This window comes from Prunus avium, chromosome 3 (assembly GCF_965620075.1).
Source record: "Prunus avium chromosome 3, drPruAviu1.hap1.1, whole genome shotgun sequence".
NCBI lineage: Eukaryota > Viridiplantae > Streptophyta > Magnoliopsida > Rosales > Rosaceae > Prunus > Prunus avium.
Genome location: NC_142286.1, coordinates 34,934,091 through 34,949,391, shown reverse-complemented (window position 1 = coordinate 34,949,391; position 15,301 = coordinate 34,934,091). Strand labels below are relative to the sequence as shown.

Sequence of the window (15,301 nt, the reverse complement as noted above, 5' to 3'; positions counted from 1 at the left end):
CACTTTCTTTGCTAGATTTGTGCTTTATTGCTGTTTTTTTTTGTTTTTGTTTTTGTTTTTGTTTGTAGTGGTTGTAATAACCTGTATCCTTTCTTCCTGGGCAGAGGCAAATATTTTTCCAACCAATGTAACTTGTGGCTGGCGGTTCATCAGATAGAAAATCATCACTGGTTGGGTTCATACGGAAGCAATCTCAGCCCTTCATTTCATCTGTTTTTTTTGTGATAAATGTTGAAACCAACCTTAGTACTTGAAGGGAAAAGTCCAATAATAAAGACTCATTCATCGCAGCCCTGCTTGTTGCTAGGTATATTGGGAAGAAATGACCAGCCGTTAATATGGCAGAATTCATGCATGAAAGTGCATAAGAATAGGAAGAAAGTTTACAGCAGGAGGAATTGGAGTTTGCACCAGCAACATTGGATGACTCTTTTCCAGAAGTGGAAGACCCTTTACAGGAAATAAACTTGGGGATAGAAGAGGTTCCTAGGCCTACTTTTATCAGTGCATTGCTAGAAGAACCATTGAATGATGAAATCATTGCACTTCTGCATGATTTCAGAGATTGTTTCGCATGGCATTATCATGAAATGCCTGGACTGGACAGAAGAATGGTATAGCACAAACTGCCAATAAAAGAAGGATACCTACCAGTCAAGCAGGCCAAAAGAAGGATGTCCATGGCGACAGAATTGAAAGTTAAAGAGGAAATAGAAAGACTGGTTAAAGCAGGCTTTATCATACTAGCCATTTATGCTGATTGGTTGTCTAACATTGTACCAGTTCTTAAAAGAAAGACAGGAGCAGTCAGAGTCTGCGTGGATTACAGGAATTTAAACGAGGCATCTCCTAAGGATGAATATCCTATGCCAATGGTAGACATGTTGGTAGATGGAGCTGCTCATAACCAAATGATATCATTCATAGATGACAACGCATGATCCAATCAAATAATGGTGGCAGAAGAGGACATCCAGAAAACTGCTTTCATGTGTCCAGGGCATATAGGCGCATTTGAATACGTTGTAATGCCTATTTGTTTAAGAAATGCAGGGGCTACTTATCAAAGAGCAATGAATTCTGTATTCCATGACCTGATAGGCCACTCCCTAGAGGTATACATAGATGATGTAGTGATTAAATCTCCAGAAAAGGGAAATCATGTATCCTGCTGGTCACCTCTAGCTGGCGCTCGTGTTGGAGAACCAGGCCGTGCACTTTGCGTGTGTCAGGTAAGGGATTCATCATGAGAATCGATCCTCGAACCATAGAGTACGTAGGTGTCGCTCAAACCCATCAAAAATTGCATCACCCTTTCTTTCTCTTCTCTCTCAGCAAGATTTTTCAGTCCTTCACAGTTACAGATAAAGGGGTCTTGGTATGAAGCCAACTCATCCCAAAGAGCTTTCAACTTTGTGTAATAGATGGAGATAGTTTACGTTCCTTGTCTGCACTCGACAATTTCTTGTCGAATCTGATAAATTCTGGCGTCATTGCTCTGTGAAAAGCGATCTCGAAGATTTGTCCAAACAGCCGCTGCTGTTTTAGCATAAAGGACACTGCCGGCGATGTTAGGATGGAGAGAGTGCAAGATTCATGACAGGACCATGTCATTGCAGCGCTGCCAGATTGCGAATTTCGGGTCATTGGATGAAGGAGCCTTGACTGATCCATCAACCAATCCAAGCTTGTTCTTGGCGCTGAGACTGAGATGCATAGATCTGCTCCATTGGCCATAATTGTGACCTTCGAGTTTGATGCTAACTAGGGAAAGTCCCGGTGTGTCGGAGTTGTGCAAAGACAGAGGATCGGAAGAGATAGGAGTCGTCTCTGTAGATTGTGATTCACTCATGATGTTGTGTTTCAATGGTGTTTGCAGTACGCTTGTGGTTGTAGCGGAAGGTGTTTGGGCAGAGTCACCAAGATAGGTGCTCTGATACCATGAGAAAGTTTAATGTATTTGATATGTCAAAAACTTCAAACAGATACAATATCTTTATACATACAGAGCACGTCTATTCTAGGTAAATACATACTAATGATTTGCTAATTATATGCAGATCCTACAATCTCTCAATCTCAGATCATTGACTGATTTTCTTTCCTACAATCTCTCAATCTCTCAATCTCATATCATTGACTGATTTTCTTTCCTTTAACAATAGGTAAGTGCGTGTTGACTGCTTAAGGCTGAATAAAAAAGCCAACACTAATAGAAGGTGCCAGTTTGTTTTTAACCAATTAGAGATGGATATATCAATAAATATGGTGTTGGTGATGCTAGCACTTGGAATTAATGTACTGTTGTCTCAGGTTGTGAGTCTTTGTAATCTTGGTTTTATGCAAATCTAAGCTTGTGACTTATGCAAATTTGCTACTTTGACAGTGATGATTGAAATGGGAGATATATTCAATTTCAAGGTCTGTCATAGATATGCTTGTGACTAATGAAACTGTTAGCTAAACAGTGTGTAGTTGAAGATAAACATGGTTGATCTTTTTCTCTTTATTTCAGTGTAGTGTGGTGCTCCTATTTATGTGTTTGTAAATGTGCAGGATGAAGTACAATAAGAAGAAGAAATCTTGTTAGGCACTGAGGTGTTCCAGTTAAGATTGTGATTGATTAAAAAATGATAGCAATCTAGTAATCACAATGATGATTATAGTGATTTAGATTGAAAAGGTAGTGTTTTGTGTTTTAACTTACAAATGATAAGATAGTGTTTTTTTCCTTTCGTTTTGTTTTGTTTTGTTTTTTCTAACCTAAGGAAAGATAGAATGCTATTTCGGACTTTAAGTGTAGTATATATCAAACCAGTTTTAGGATTTGATCTTTTTTTTTTCCCTATTTGAGTGTAGATTGTTATTCTATTTATGTGCAGGATGATATTTAGAGAGGGTTATTAGTTTAGTGCAAGAGACAGAAGAAGGATATGGCATTGTCATTGCAAGTGAATTGGAGTTTCAAGGTAATCACTCGCAATAAAGCTCCATCAAATGTTTCTGGGTGGAAAAAAGTGTGGTTGGAGACGAAGAAGGATATGGCATTGGCATTGCAGGTGAGTTAGAGTTCTTTCTTTGTAGGAAGTGGAATTAAGTCTTAAGGTGCTTGGGTGTTGCAGCTTGTTTTCATTTACCTTGTTGCTGCCCCTTTGGTCCACGACATATTTTTTCTATTTGAGCAATTAGATATATTATTGTCCTTGTGTTTTTATTAATTTTTAACACTTAAAAAGAATCATATTTTAAATTAATTCTGGTCCTAAACCAAAATACCTGCATAGGTCTGCCAAGGACTTCTGCACTATTATTGTTAGTTCACTAAACACGTTGAATAGGACATGGGATGCTTCCTTTGTGAGAAAAAGGTTTGTAATACCCCCTCTTTCCCCAAAGATTTCTGATGGCCTGAGTTATTTTCCACTCTCTGTCCCCAGACCATCTACCCTTCAGTTCTCGTTATCTTTTTTTTTTTTTGGGTCATAATCCAGTTCTCTTTATTTTATAATGTGTTTAGAACAATGTCATTTAGGAGTCTAACTTAACTAGGGTAATATCCTGTTTCTGCATGTCAGATTTATTTGAGGAGGTGGAAGGATTTGGTTTGGGGTTTTGGACAGAGGACCATTTGAGGTAAGAACCTCTTCTCATTACACTCAGTCCCATTTAAGGTGTGGATTATACTTTGGATTTTATGATTTATATTTTCTAATGGGTTTGTGCTATGCATGATATTAGTCTTTACATTGGTTTTTCGGAACTGTTTTCCTTCTTCATTTGTGGTAATTGATGATTTGATTTCTGTTATTATCACAAAAGTATGCTTAGACAGTTGATATTGAGAAGTATGAAAAATGAATTCAAATTTAATTAAGTCTGTTCAAATACCATTCTTGAACATTCTTAAATATTGATGACCAGTAATTAGTTTTCTTATGTAGATCCAAACTCTTTTTTAATGGCTTATTTAGTTAAGATTGTGAATTTCAGCTTTGGTCTCTCTCTCTCTCTCTCTCTCTCTCTCTCTCTCTATATATATATATATATATATATATATATATATATATATATATATATATATAACTTTTTTTGGTTTTGGTATCTTCTTGACCATTGACGTTTCCTTATTTTGTTTCTTTTGTAAAGGAAGATGATTGGAGAGTTTGAGAAGATCAAGCAAACAATTGGCAGTGTTTGGGATTCCATGATATTAGGTCACACTCTCTATCCCACAGGTGTTAAAGATCATGACTACAAAACTTGGGGATACAAAAGGAATAGTATACATGCATTTTGTTTTTTGGGTTCAAAATAGTATACAGGCTTAGTAACAGTCTTAGAATGGAGAAATAATGACTGCATAATTTGGTTTTACCAAAGGGAAGAATATATGGAGCTTGGCCTCCATTCTTTCAGTGGAAATGACTTTGAACTAAGGTGTTGTGACTGTGGTGATTTTGTGAATTATGCTATGTCTATATTTTGCTTTTGAATTCCTTTTCCTTTTAAAAAGAAATTGTTGCATGGAGTATGGTATGTTTTTATGCTGATATATGTTGTGTAATTTATAAAAAAATTAGTTGGGGAAGTCTTATAGTAATTTTATTTGGGACATTTAATACAAGTTTTATCAAAACTATATTAATTTAATTATAGAAAAAGAAAAAATGCATAATATTAATATTCAACAAAAAGTATTTTTCAGTTTTTAAAAACAATTAAAGAAACATCAAAATCAACATGTGACCAAATAATTCAGTATTTGAGACAAATACTTAGAAGTAGACAGATTTTCCTCGACCAAAAATATTGACATTAAATATAAACCAAGACCAAATTTTTATTTGGTTGCTGATAAATCAAGGTTCATACATATCTTCAGCGACCAACATTTACACTTTTTGAGACCAAAAGTTTAGTGACAGGACCCGCCCCGAATTCCTCGAAACTCGAGACGAATCCTGTGGAAATTTAGACATCACGCCGATGCCGGGCCCACTAACTAAAACTCAGCCTCTTTTCCAAATTAAGGGAAAAGAGCACGAGACTTCCTACCGAAATTTCGGCAGAGTCTCCCCTATAAATTGAACATTTCCCAAATTTCAATCTGCACAAAATTCACATTTTAATATACCAACAGGCAGCACGCACAATTTAATCTCATGCAATTCATATAATCGGCCTCCGGCCTTCAGATAATTCGAAACAGCACCAACAATATTCTTAAGTCGAACAATACATAAACCAAACAATTAATGGTCTCAAACAACTTTATAAATACCACGGAAATCATTAAACCGGATTCAAACCCAACAATCACATCGAAAATCACGTGCGCAGAATCGATCAAACCTTTTAAACACAATCATATCTCGCGGCTGCACCTGGTGAGACCCTAGGCTGCCTACGTACCCTTGGACAAGGGATCAAGCCACACGTAGTTCTCATCTCAACGGTCACAACTCCGAAAATAAACAATCATTCACAACATAACCAACTATACATTTCAGATCCATCACAATTTCAAATTCGACAAAACACTATGAACACATTCTCAAACTCTTCCTTTGTATCAGTTCAATTCGTAACCATACCCTATTCAAGGCGTATGTACATTAAACACATTATCCAATTATTCCCCTTTTAGCAGTTCAATCCCGCAACCATACCCTATCCAAGGCGTATGGCGCCAAACAACACTGCCCAAATCCAGGGCTTATACGTTCATACATGTGCAGGCTCACAAATCTCAAACCAGAATCAAAACCACATATACATATATGTAATATGTATAACAAGAAAAGAATAATTATATATATATATATATATACATAAATACACTCACCTCTCACCATCATCACGTACCAGGGGAAAACAATCCAACCGGGGATTGTTGACTAGCTCACACTTATCCGGCCCTCAAAAGTCCATGTGGCTAGGGACGAGCCGTTCAACTGGGGGACTAAACTCAACCAGCCCGTACGGACGAAGAATCAAGACCCGTACGTCTGAAACAGTCATACGCGCGCGGACTACCCAATCAAGGGTCTACAGCAACATCCCGTCAAGGATGCCCCGGGTTCCGTCATATCCAGACCATATCCACAATTTCCATGTATCAGTATCCAAGGGAAGGTACATGTGATGTTGCACATCATGTACTGGGGAAACAATCCAACAGGGGATTGTTGACTAGCTCACACTTATCCGGCCCTCAAACGTCCATGTGGCTAGGGATGAGTCGTCCAACTGGGGGACTGATACTCTAACCCAGCACGTACGGACGAAGAATCAAGACCCGTACGCCTGGAACCGTCCTACGCGCGCAGACTACCCAATCAAGGGTCTACGGTCAACACCCCGTCAAGGATGCCCCGGCTACTTACATTTCCAAACCATATCCACAATTTTTCCGGCATCCCACAATTCCAGGATCCATTACCAATAAAGCCCACACGCCCGAAACCCGGCACGTGTGTGAATAGTATATTCAAAACACATCCATATATCCATTTCCATGAATCCCAGTGTCCATATCCACTGTTTCCAAATATCATCATCCAAGGGGAAGGTACGTATGATGGTGGAGTTCATAATCCTTATATAAAATATTATAAAGTAATATTCCATTTCTTAATTCAATTTTTCCCACAATACCTATTTATAGTAGACAAATAAACTCTCAAGCATAAAACCCATAACCGGGGAAGTACCTAAGATAGTGCTTTCTCAAATATTATATATATAAACTCAAGACACTCGAATATATCAAATCCACAAATATATCACAGATACTTTACAGAAATTAAACATTCAACTATTAAATATAAAAGGAATTTAAATATATCATTAATTTCTACAACATGAGATTATATCACAAAACCATAAAAACAATCTCATAAATCCACAAAATCATCATAAACCAAATGACGGTCAAGACTCGTCCAAAAGGGGTCGTTCTAGTACTCTTCGAAGAGTGGAACTACCTTGGGAGACTCAGGGTCAACCGAGGGTCAAACTGTCCAAACTTGGTCAACCGGGCCCGCGGGGCCCACAACCTCCATTTTACGATCCGAAAGTTCCTATGGGTTCCACAAGGTCTAGGATTCACATCCTACAAGTTTGGTCCGGATTGGACGGCTAGATCGCTCGCAATCGCACGATCGGACGGTTATCGTAAAACACAAACTTTAACTATTTAAATCGGAACATCCGGGGCTCCGATTCCCGATCCGCGAATTCCTACACGATCATAGGAATACCTAAATCAACATATATTAAATGGAAAGCGATCCAACGGTTCTAACATATCGAACCCGGAAATCACACAATATGTAAAATCCGTTCGGGGTTCAAACGTTATCCGAATTGAGATTCGTAAAATTCTACGCGCTCGTGACAACCAGGAGATCATTTTAGGATAAAATATGTCTCCCTGCTACAGTGCCCACGTGCCGCACACGGCTGTGCAGAAAAAAAAATGAAGGGGGAGGGGCTGTTCGCACGGGAGGGAGAGAGAGAGAGAGAGGAAGAGAAATTCTGGTTTTAAAACCAGTTTTTCTAAATTACAAATTTGCCCCTCCAAGTATTTAGATCATACTTTTCTCGTTATAACTCCGATCCGAGCCCACTACGTGTCTACGGACTCGTTTCGACATGCTCTCCGCACCGGTACAGTCGAAATTCCCAAATTCCTTCCCGAACTTAAAATGACCTTTTTGCCCTTTTTTAAATTAAATAATATTTTAAATTTTCAAAAAAAAAACCTTAATTAATTCAAATCATTTTATTTTATTGTTTACCCCAATTTATTTCCTCTTAAATTAATTATTTTACTTCTTTTTAGGACCGGGATGTTACATTTAGGACGTCAAAGGTAAACTGCGACCAAATGTTTATTTGGTCTCCAATTCTTTGGACTTTCGCGCCACTTGTCAAACTTTAGGGATTAACGAGGCAAGGGATTAACGACAAAATTGTGAGGATGGGCGACGCGAATTATTGGTTTCTTATAAGAATTAGTGACCAAAATAGTTTTTGGTCGTTGTTTCAAGTATCTACGACGCGCCTTCTACGACGACTCGATTGCGACGAAATGTTTGTCGGTACTATTAATTAGCGACCAAAAACATACATTAGGCGACCAAATATATTTGATCGCCAAATGGGTGTGTAGAACAATATAAGAAAAAAACGACAACATATCTTGTCATAAGAGTTGTAAGAACATACTTATTGTAGAAAGGCTTTCGCTGATGTGGCTGCTCGGATTCAAAAAATTCAAATATGAGCTTACAGTCAGGTGACCAATCAAAAGAACCAACAGACTCCTTGACCGAATCAAAGTTCTCTGTCCCCGCCTGATTAAGGTTTTAAGCACCGGTTCTCTTATGGTGTGATGGGGTGCACCACTGTTCATGAGTTTGGCTTTGTATGTTTGCCGTCTGTTTGCTACGCTGTCGTTTTTGCTCTATCCATTTTATGTAGATGAATAAAAAATGATGGCACAATCTTGCAATTCTTTTATCAAACTTCCTTAATTTTTCTCTATTCTCTTTCAAGAAGAGCATATCTCAAGAGTGAAAACTCTCGTTTTGATTACATTTTATCTAGCCGTTAAATCGTGTATTTATGTGGTTCAATTGAAACACACTCAACACACTCGACAATGATTCAATTATAGTTTTCGGTCCAATTTTCATTTGTGCAAATGAAGGTTTCAAATAGAAACAGCAATTTTATCTCCAAAGACTTTGTTCTGAAGCAAGGTTCTTGGCATATATATAAACAATAATACAATTATCATACCAAATCAAAAGAAGCTATATAAAATATATAATACAAATCACAATTACTAAGAAGGCTCAAACCAAATGACCAAATGGAAAAGGCACATCAAGTGTTTATTTGATGCTCTTCTTCAGATATCTTGGAGATGGTTGAAGATGTGGTGCTCTTGGTCTGAGAGGAAGCTGTTGAAGTGTTATTGCTCCTTTGATGCGAACTCTGGCTTGAGGATGACTCAGTGAAGAATATTATGTGCTCCTGGTCGTCTCCAAGGACTTGGAGAGATCTTGGTATTGGTGGCAGGTTGACATCTGAAACTGCCTCAAGGATTTGCACCACCTGGCCCATTGATGGCCTATGAGCCTCATCATCTTGAACACACCAGCAAGCAACTCTACAAATCCTTGTGAGCTCTTGTACATCAGCATTTCCATCTAGCCTGGGGTCTAATAGGCTCAGCACATCAGTTTCTGCAGTGCTTATCTGGCTAGCAGCCCAACTTGGGAAGAATCTAACTTTGCCATCTTCAGATTGCTCAGAGTTTCGTCTTCCCGACACGAATTCAAACAGCATCATTCCATAGCTGTAAACATCAGCTTTCACTGTTATTGCCACTCCTGAAATCCACTCTGGTGCAAGATAGCCTCTTGTCCCTCTCATGGTTGTCAGAACCCTGCTGAACTCTCTTCCAACAAGCTTTGCAAGGCCAAAGTCTGCCACTTTTGGACCAAGTTCAGTATCTAGAAGAATGTTTTCTGGCTTTATGTCACAATGTATGATGCAATCTCTGCATTTCTCATGAAGATAAGCCAACCCTCTTGCTGTCCCTAGAGCAATTTGGTACCTTGTTTTCCAATCCAAAACATTTGGACGCGTATCATGGAAAAGGTGAGAATCCAATGATCCATTCGGCATGTAATCATAGACCAACATCCTTTTTGTACCTTCAGAGCAGAACCCACGAAGCCGGACAAGATTGACATGTTGAATTGTCCCAATTGTGCTCACTTCAGTTCTGAATTGCTTCTCTCCTTGGCTGACACTTTCAAGCTTCTTTACTGCTATGACAGATGAATCAGGCAGGGTCCCTTTGAAAACAGAACCAAAGCTGCCTCCCCCCAATTTTTCTGAGAAGTTCTTTGTTGCATCTTGCAGATCTCTCATCTCTGTACCCAAAGGCCACCAATGAACCCTCTACTGCTTTTCCCGTTCCAGTCACTCTCTTCCTTTGTCTCAAGATTACAACCACAATAAGGCCTAAGAGAATTGCTATTCCAGCAGCTGAGCCTGCCACAACACCAATAATCAATCCCTTATTGCTTTTAGGACCCTTAAACTCTGAAGCTGCAAGTTTGAGGTACAAAGTTATTCCCTGACTATCACTTGATGTGAGTTGCAGATTGAAGAGGTCTCCGATCCAAATTGAACATCCACTGCTATTATAAGCATAAGCAGTGCAAGAGCAATTATTTAAGCAGGCTGATTCACATCCAGCAATAGTTACATTCACAGACTGCTTATTTTCAGGCAATGACATCCCAGCCATTTTCAGAAACTGGTCTTTCTTCCCGTCAGCACTAGTAGCATTCTCACAATGCAGAGGGTTTTACACCCACCAGAATAAGCCTGCAAATTCCAATCCCTCTGCAACTTTGGCTCAAAACCTGTTAAACAATTACAGGCGACCGTGCTTACCTCGTTGCAACTGCCGAATGCCCCGCATAAATCATAAACTTCACATTGCTTTCTTGGTTGGTTCCAAAACAAATTCCACTGGCTGGAAATCTCCAACCATGTGAGTTGCTGAATCTGCCCTGAGGTATGCATCACGAATCGAGATATTTTCTTGGGATCATAAACAGAATAGGTGAAATAACTTTCGTTTTTGTTTGTAACATAGCTGAAATTGTAGATATAGTTAAGCCTCATCTCAGGAACCCAGCTGAAAATACGTGACTTTTCATCCCATGCTCCACTGCTCCAATACTGTCTAGACCTGTTCCAAAGTATGAGATACGCATTACTTCCATTGGGGTCAAGCTCAAGAGTGAAAAGACCTGGTGCAGGATCCTCTGAACTCTTCCATGAAGTGAGAATTAAGGTTTGATTGGTGACAGTGTTGAATCCAATTCTACCTCCTGGTAGCCATGTATGAGCTGGATGATCAGAGCTTTGCCACAAAGGCTCTGATGTTCTAGCATTAGACCCATCAGCTCTTAAGACAAGGTTTCCACTATCTAAAAGAACTGCTTGTGCAGAACCTGAGGTTGTGGTGGAGGCTAAATTTGTGGACCAAATTGGAGTGTTGGACTCATTAAAGAGAACTAGATTACCATCTGAGATCCTCAAGACTGAAGTAAATCTATCAGAAACTGGTGTTTCCCTATTTGCCACCCAAACTATGGTCTCCAAAGATACTAGTTGTTTAGAGTACCACATGCCTATGTAGTAGTATGAAGAATTACCTGGTTTGAAGAAACCCAGCTCAAAAACCTTTCCTGCAGAGACAATGGTTTGATCACCAGAGAGAGATTGGTTTGCAGCGATGGTGTCAACTGCAAGGCAAACATGGGTTTTGAGATGTAGGCATAAGCAAAGCAAAAGCACCAAACTTTGTTTGGTTTTGGCATCCATGGCTGCACAAAACCAATTTGCAGACAAGTGCTAGATACTGTATTGCACCAAGAACTTAAAACTTGAAACAAAAGGGGAGAGAGAGAGAGAGAGAGAGAGAGAGAGAGAGAGAGAGAGAGAGAGAGAGAGAGATAGTGGACTTGAATTTTCTATTCTACCACATGGTTTTGGTCATTTGGTGGATTTTGGACTTGGGCAGCTGTGCGGCAAAATATCATCGTGTGCCATATGTGGCAAAAAGTCAAAGATAAACTCTTCTGTCTGCAAGTAAAATTTTGTCACCTTTGGAGAAACTCAGGTTATGTGGTCAACCAACCATCCAATAAGATTGGACCACAAAAACCATATATGAACAGAGTTTGATGCAATTTGTAGCTTTGTCAGCCGCAATGGACCAAGTCAATCAATTTGCGTTTCAATTGTTTCATTATGGTAATATAGAAATGAGCATCGCCTTACTTTCGTTTGAGCAAATTTATACACCTTTTTCAACAGTCAACAAGAATTCGGTCATGACCAATTCTACCCACCAACAGATGAACAAAAAGTTTGAAACTTGGACCCATTGGCTAGATTTTCCTTTTGTTTTCCCGTGTTGAAAAGGCTACACAAATCACTTTCTTTGCTAGATTTGTGCTTTATTGCTGTTTTATTTATTTGATTTATTTTTGGTTTTTTTGGTAGTGGTTGTAATAACTTGTATCCTTTCTTCCAGGGCAGAGGCAAATATTTTTCCAACCAATCTCAGCCGTTCATTGGTTGGGTTCATACGGAAGCAATCTCAGCCGTTCATTTAATATGTTTTTGTGTGATAAATGTTCATACCAACCTTAGTACTTGAAGGGAAAAGTCCAACAATAAAGACTCATTCATCGCAGCCCTGCTCGTTGCTAGGTTCTATCTTGACCTCTGGTCAAGCTTTTTTAGCTAGTTGGTGGCCTCAATGTGCTCCACCACTACTAACTTAACTTGTGCATTATTGCAGGAGCGTGGAGGTTTAATTAATAGTCTTTGATAGGTCTTTGGTGGCCTTCATGTCTCTTACAATTTGTATATATGAATGATCAATTTGGGATATTTATTAACAAACATGCAGCATAAATATAAGGGGATTGCTAGCAAATCACTCAATTTTTCTTTGGCAAAGTTGTTGTTTTCGTTTATTTGTTCGCTCTTATGCACAGGTAGTGTTTGTGCCTAATAAATCACGGCCATAAGTTGGCCGAAGGAGCCCTTTCTCTCGGCCCTGGCGCTTGTTCGTAAAGGTGAAACGCAGCGTTTCGCCAGGGTACTTCGCCTTCCTAAAAGACAAAAGAAGAAATGCTAAGGCATGATCATCTCGGCCTCAAGCGCAGGCCGAGGCCGAGGCCAAACAAAATCGCGGCCAGAAACATTAAAGTCTGATCATCACGTGATACCAGGGACCCAGGCTTCATTTAATGAAGCAGTGCCTGTTTAATGCAGCAAACCCACTGGCTACAAGGAAGCATTTAATGCATGAGGGAAGGTGGGAAGTGACTGAAGTCAGAATTTGGTGATAGGGATCAGAGCGATTAGACGTGGACATTCTCACAAGAATTCTGACAGCCTGATATATTGGTTCATCAGCTATCCAGGCCATAAATGCGTCTCCACGGCCAGAAGCTCAGAACCCGATCAAGAGCGACGGCCGAGATTCACCGGGATTTCTGGGGTCACACCACCATACTTCACGATCCCAAATGTCGATTGGACTGCCCACTTGCTCCAATCCAGCTCCACCATGCAGATTTTTAGCCTCGATTACTCCTCCAGGGACTTTTCCTATAAATACAAGACTCGAGCTACATTCAAAGGGTTCAACACCAAAACAAAGCCTCCCACGGAGCAACTTATTTTTTCCTGTAATGCACTTTCAATATCTTTACTTGCTTTCCTAGGAGTAGTGATAGATTGTAAGGAAAACTCATTCATCAATATATCATACGACCCTTGATTTTCAAGGCGCCGGAGCACCATCTTTGTTGTTCACTCACTCACCCCATATATCATACGACCGTCGCTCCCTGAGCAGCGCGCCGGAGCACCGCCCAAAACCCACCAACTACACCATCACTCAACGGCCTTGTAGTTCAGGCCGTGAACCTAACAACCGAGACCATTTCCTCTCTCGGCTACAATCGTTTGATTAAGAAGACGAGTTCAAACAGGCGCACCACTCAACCATCCAACACTCATCAATTCATCGACGCACAGTAGACCGTGCTGGCACGCCTGCGCACAAACCGCACCGCACCCAAAAGCAGGAAACCGCGTGTTAACGCATATCCCCTCGGCCCGGAACTCCAAGCCGTGAGATTTGCGCGGCAGACAGGTAGATCGTTGAAAATCATATTTTCCCCAAATCTGTTACGGATGCGATGGTGAGTGTGGCCGCGACGATGCTTCATCATGTGGTGGTGGTAGGGTTTGTCCAGGCTTATGGTTTGTTTTAGGGTTTTGGTTATGTTGGGTTTGTGGGTTTTATTTGGGCTTATGGTTAATTGTGGTGATGTGAGCTAGTTTCAGTGCATCTTTTGTCCGCATTAGTTGTGTTTTTAGCATGTTAGTTTGTTACCCTCTTGGGATTGGTATTTTAGATGTCTTATTGACGTCTTTGATAGTACCGTTGAAGTTTATCTAATGAAGTTTCTATTTGATTATTCCAAAAAAAAAAAAAAAACTTCTCTCTAACCTTCTCTTTTGGACCTTGTTAAGCTCATAATTTCATACATATACATACCCTATTTACTTACTCATTTTGCTTAGTTTATTAGAATTCTGAGTCATTTGCCTCTCTTTATGTGTTTTGTAGGCCAATAGAGAAAGAGAGCATAATTCATGCAATTCAAGCATGTTAAGGCCTGATTTGGATGAATGGAAGAAGAGCTTAAAGACAAACCCATTTTAGGCTACACTCCCTTGCCAGTCCAATTTCATATGTCACATTGCAAGCTTTGTTTCAGCAACCTACCCAGCTCGGATGAGGCAACATCCTTCATGACAGTTGTTCCAATGGGTGTTTATTATAACATATCCAAAATTAAGCCTCATTGGATAAATCTGGAGTCTATCACCTGTCAAACACAGAAACATGCTCATGATGAATTTTGTCTATGCTATCAAATGAGTTAGCAACTTGTTTTGGCCTTAACTTCTTCCTTCGACCTTGGATTGGCCCAAATAACATGTGGTTGGAAAGATGACATTCTAAAATTCAAGATGGAGGGCTCAAATTCATCATTTGCTTAAGGGAAGCCCAATTCGTGAGCCCTTGAAGTTGCTAGTCATGCTGACCTAAGGATGAGCTAAGTGTGTTGGTCATTCTGACCTAAGCATGAGGTGTTATTGATTGTGGGAAAGTTAGGTGAAGCGGATTCATTAGTTATAATTGGAGTGGAGTTTTGCAGCAGCTAAAAGAAATAAAAGAAGATGAAGTGGGAGCTGCAACACTAAGCCTAAAGAGAAGAGGAATTGTTTTCAAATGCAATTGTGTGTTAGGTGCAGTGGGTGTGGTTAGTGAACTCAATTGTATAATCTGATTCACCTAACCATTGTGCCTATAAATAGAGAGTCTCCAAAGAGCTAAGGGTCAAGAAATTCAGATCCATCATTTACACTTACATTGTACACAAAGAGAGGGAGAGTTGAGAGTCACAAAGGGAGAGAAGAAAAAAGGCAACAGTTGGGAGGCTTTGGCCTCCTGGAAGCCATGGAGATGAAGCTTTTCCATCTCTAGCATGTTATCCTTATCTTTTTCTCCTCCCTTTACCTCTCATTTTATTCTTGTGTTTCCTTAGCTTTACTTTGTTTTTCTGTCATTAGTTTTAATAAACATCTTTCTGGTCTTGTATCATGGTTT

At 39.7% G+C, this 15,301-nt stretch overlaps 1 pseudogene; it reads right to left on the bottom strand.

Moving 5' to 3' along the window:
- Positions 1-8,739: 8,739 nt before the first annotated feature.
- Positions 8,740-11,553, bottom strand: LOC110770188 (G-type lectin S-receptor-like serine/threonine-protein kinase At2g19130 pseudogene; annotated as a pseudogene).
- Between the last annotated feature and the right edge of the window lie 3,748 nt (positions 11,554-15,301).